The sequence below is a fragment of the Lactuca serriola genome, chromosome 5 (assembly GCF_051521515.1).
Source record: "Lactuca serriola cultivar US96UC23 chromosome 5, Lser_US96UC23_V15, whole genome shotgun sequence".
Classification (NCBI taxonomy): Eukaryota; Viridiplantae; Streptophyta; class Magnoliopsida; order Asterales; family Asteraceae; genus Lactuca; species Lactuca serriola.
The window spans coordinates 102,777,686-102,783,133 of record NC_136412.1 but is presented as its reverse complement, the minus strand read 5'-3'; positions in this window follow the sequence as shown (position 1 = coordinate 102,783,133).

Sequence of the window (5,448 nt, the reverse complement as noted above, 5' to 3'; positions counted from 1 at the left end):
CTATAAAAGCTATCTCTACCACATATCATTAGCTATAAAGCTATCTCTACCACATATCCATGCATAAGGATTCCATGGGTGCCACCATGGTCTTACACCTGTGTGCCATGGGCCCACCCCATGGTCTTTTTCTTGTTGGAAGGCCATGGGTGCCCCCATGGTCTTACATCCATGTGCCATGTGCCCAACCAATGGTCTTTCCCTGCTGGACAGCCATGGGCTCCCCCACATGGTGTTACATCAAAGTGTCATGGGCTCCCCATGGTCTTTCATGCAAATATCACATAGACAAACAACATAGCTTATAGTATTTAACGAACTGGCAAACCACATATCTCTACATTAGAGAGTGTACCACATAATACAAAATGGGCCAGCCATGGTGCGTTCGACCCATTGGTATAGTGAGGAGACTCACCTCACTCTGCTGAAGTTCCTCGGATAAACTCTAGCTGCTGGTTGATAGGTTCCCAAACTGTCAATCATCAAAACCAAGGCCCAAACTCATCCCTTAAGGCCGAAAAGCCTAATAGTCAACCATGGCCCAACATATAGCCAAATTTTCGGAATTAGGCCCAAACCTTTACATCGTCTCATTCAAAGGCCAAACCATTTAGTCCAGTACAAACATTTGGCATTATTAACGGCCCAATATCTCATAATCATAAAGGGCTAATTATGACCCATCTATGGCCCATTTTTCTAAATTGGGCCCAAACCATTACATGGGCCTTACCCTAAAGCCCATTAAATTATTATAGTCCATAAGATTGTTCTTGGATGGCCCATCAGTATCCCAATCACCAAAGCCCAATAGAAAGGCCCAACTCAAAGCCCAAGTGAAAGTAGGGTTTTCACATAAAATGACAATTAGGGTTAAGTGTTTCTCACTTAACCCATTAAGGAATTAATCCATTAAGTCCATCACTCTACTAGTTAAGTCATATGGTGTGATTAGGTGTAATTCACAATTCCATTCCAATAGCCCAAATGTGGGTCCCGATAAGTCCATGCCCATGATTCCAAAATTAGGGTTTTCTATACCCTAATTAGGGTTCCCAACCCAATCATAGCCCAATAGGCCCAAAATTTAAGTCCTTAGATCCATTAGGATTTATTAGGCCATTAGGGTTTTATAAGGCCCATTAGGGTTTCGGTAGTCGGGCACCACCCACTACCACCTTGGGTAGTGGTAGTCAACGGTGGCTCACGGCGGCGGCCACCACCTCACGGTGGTGGTTAGGGTTTCTAGTCCAATTGAGTCCAAGAATAAAAAAAACAACTAAACGCAAGCTAAAGCACACCGCCACCCAACATGGAGGTTGGTGGCCGCAGGAGGCGCCAGCCACCACCTAACGGTGGTGGTTTTGAGTTTTTATTTCATTATTCTAGTTTCTAAGTACATTTTACAAAGCTTTAATCCCAAAAATACACACACACACACACACACTAAAATTGAAACACACACACAGCCAGCTTGTAATGGCTGGCGATGGCTAGCTGGTGGCAGCCACCATCTCATGGTGGTGGTGAGATTTTCCTCAGTTTTCCGGCCCGCAACAACACACACACACATGCCTAAAATGCAACAACACCTAAATATGCATTCAATCAGGAACCTCATGGGGGAAAACGACGGTTGGAGATGACAGTCACCCCATTACGGTGGTGGTGGAGTCGGGTCGTCTTGGTCTTCTTGATTCTCTTCCATAATAATGTACATATTACACCATAAATTCCAAAAACAGCCCCCACATGCGAAAATGTACTCGCTCCACCATCTAAAAGGCGGCAGAAACACCGTCGGAGATAATAGGATCGGTAATCAAGGTCGTCAGTGGCAGTGGGGACGTACACCACGTTCAACCCACAAAAGGAACGAAGAAAAAGGGAGAGTGGGTGGCGAGTAATCCTACCGAGAGCCTTCTGGTCGTTCGCGACTCCGGTATCGGCGACCACAACTTTTTTCGCCAGTGTCATGTCTCTTCCAGCTTTTCACTACATCTCCGACAGCAATGCTATTGCGGTGGTGCTCCACAACAAGGTTGTAGGCGAAAAGAGGGTGGCAATTCAAGCAGCGGTTGAGGAGGCTCTGAAGGTGGGTTTCATGCATCTAAAAGCGGGAGGGAAGGAATGACGGGTTTAAGTCTCGTCTTGCTTTCAAACTTATGCCCTATAATCCTATTATGGTCCCTCCCCATTAATTCCTTTTCAAATTAAGTCCAATAATTACCATTTGTACCTTTACCTCGGAAGTTCCTTTCAACCCCAATCCAAAATTTACCCTACAAACCTCAACTTTTGAAATCCTTTCATAATAAGTCTGATACTTACCAAACACCCCCTATCTTCTAAAAATCATTATAAAATAAATCTTGAATTTACACTTTAACCCTGGAGAATTCAAATTATAACATTCGGCTCCCCAAAACCAACAATCCACTAAATAATATAGATCTAGGGCAACCATTCTTTCATCAATTTCTATCTATTTATCTATTAAATAAACATAATGTTATAGTTTGGAAACTCTAATTTTTGAATCTTGAGGGACAAGGGAAAGGGTTAAAACCTTTTCTAAAATTTTTGAAATCTAGGGTTTTGGAAACCGTCATTGCGAAAATTCCAAGCCCAAAGGGTTAAATTACCACAAACCCTAATTGATCAAATTCAACCAATTGCATCAAGTTCAATAGAAAATGCATCAAGGCCCTGATACCACTTATGGATTCTGAGCATAACAAATAATCCCATGTATGCATGCAACCTTAATTCGCTTTGGATCTATGTTTTCTCTAATTAAACATATAAGTATTGAACATCAAATTTTGCAATTGGAACTTTGACTTTTGAGTCTCCCATCATGCCAAATTTTGCAAGGAGAGTCTTTGTGTAAGCTTCCTGACTAATAAAGATGCCTTCGGGTCCCTGTCTAATATTTAAACCAAGGAAAAAGTTAATAGGACCCATCGAGCTCATTACAAATTTAGTCTCCATCAGTTTTCTGAATTCAGCTGTTAGGGTAGGATTCGTTGAGCCAAAGATGATATCATCGACGTAAATTTGAACAATCATAAGGTGGTTACCTTCCTTCTTACGAAAGAAGGTTGGGTCAACCGAACCTTGTTTGAATTTCGACATCTTTAAAAATTTAGTCAGCGTTTCATACCAGGCTCTCGGAGCTTGTTTCAGTCCATACACGGCTTTATCCAAAATGTAACAATGATTAGGATACTTTTCATTCACGAATCCAGGAGGTTGCTCCACGTACACAGTTTCTTCGAGTTCTCCATTGAGAAATGCACACTTGACGTCCATTTGGTAGACCTCAAAGTTTTTTGTGTGCAGCATAGATGAGAAATATTCTAACGGATTCTAGCCTAGCTACAGGAGCAAAAGTCTCTTCATAGTCAATCCCTTCCTCCTGACAGTATCCTGTCACAACTAGACGTGCTTTGTTTCGAATTACGTTCCCTTCTTTGTCCATTTTGTTCCTGAAGACCCATTTAAGACCAACAACCGAGGCATCTGGAGGAGTTGGAATGAGGCACCAAACTTTTTTCCTTTCGAATTCATTCAGTTCGTCTTGCATAGCTTGAACCCAATCGGAGTGATCAAGAGCAGTGTTAACTGTCTTTGGTTCAACTTTTGATACGAATGAGTTAAACATACAGAATTCTACTTTTGAAAACAAGGAAGTTTGTTTTGCCTTGAGTTGTGATCGAGTCAGAACTTTTTCAGATACATCACCAACAACTTGCGAGATAGGATGATCTCTGGTCCATTTGGTGAGAGGAGGGTAGTTTGGGTCAAAGGTTGGATCCAATTCAGCGTTAATCATCTCTTCTGGTTCGGATTGACTTTCATATTCGTAGGACATATCGGCATGCTCCCTTCGACAGATAAGCTTTCAGGAATGTCTTGAGAATCTTGAGCTACAGATGTTTCTTGTGGTGCTGAGCTTTCGGGCGTTGATGCACCTTTGGGTGGTGAGGCACTTTCGGTTGGTGAAGTGCTTTCGGGAGCAGTTTGAGACCTTAGCTCCCCCTCAACTTGTGAGCTCGGCTAGGATGACGATGGCGGATCCTCCCCTTCGACTGAAGCATTGTGCTGTGGAGGTTTGTCAGAACTTGATCCTCCTTCATTCATTCTTTTTGCAGCATCGTCGACTATGTGCTTCATATGATCTACCTTGTTGTCTGCTGCGCTGGCTTCTGAGAGCATGGCTTTCTCTGGTTCATCAAATAGCTCCATGAACTTTTCGAATAGATTAGCGATCAAGGCTGTGACTTCGCCAGTTTGAGGAAAGATTTCTCCAGCTGTGTCTTCGTTGGCCTTTAGCTTTATGACATAGCTATCGTCAAAGGCCACGTAATAAGTTTCTTCTATTTTCCTTGAACGCTTATTTAATACCCTGTACGCTTTAGAAGTGAGAGAATAGCCCAGAAATATCCCTTTGTCTGCTTTGACATCGAACTTGTTGCGGTGTTCTTTAGAATTAAAGATGAAACACCGTGAACCGAACACATGGAAAAACTTGACATTCGGCTTCCTGTTGTTGATGATCTCATAAGGAGTGAGAGTGAAGCGCTTATTGAGATATGACCTGTTCTGTGTAAAACAAGCAGCAGAAATAGCATCAGCCCAAAAATATAACGGTAAGGATGCGAAACTTAGCATGGTTCGGGCTGCTTCACACAAAGATCGGTTTCGTATTTCGACAATACCGTTCTGTTGAGGTGTGTAGGGAGCTGAGAAGTTGTGACTAATTCCCTTTTTTGCCAGGAATTCTTTGAATTCTCTATTTTTGAACTCCAATCCATTTTCCCTCCTGATATTGCGAACGACCTTCTTCAGCTGTACTTCAATCTGCTTGATGAACACTTTTAGCTTGTGAGTCGCTTCAGATTTAAGCTTCAGAAAGAACACCCATGTAAAATGCGAAAAATCATCGACAATAACAAGAATGTACTTGCTACCACCGATACTTTCGATAGATGATAGACCACATAAATCAATATGAAGTAATTCTAGTGGTTCAACAACTTTAGTGTTTATTATAGATGGATGACTTTGACGACTCTGCTTCCCCATTTCACATGTAGCACACAAATGATCTCTATCGTACTTGAGCAATGGAAGACCTCGAACATGACCTCCAGTGACAAGTTTGTTGATATCCTTAAAGTAGAGATGAGAGAGCCTTCAGTGCCACAACCAGCTTTCGTCAGATTGTGATTTGGATAACAGGCAGATAGCGGGGTTTCCTTTGATGGGTTTGAGTTTTAGAGGAAACATTTCGCCTTTACGCTCTGATTTGAGAATAACTCTTTTCGTCTTCTTCTCAATTATTTCAGATCCCTCGTCGTTGAATGAGACTTTGAGACCAGTACCTCCAACAAGCTGAGATACACTGATGAGGTTGTGTTGTAGTCCTTCCATGTATGC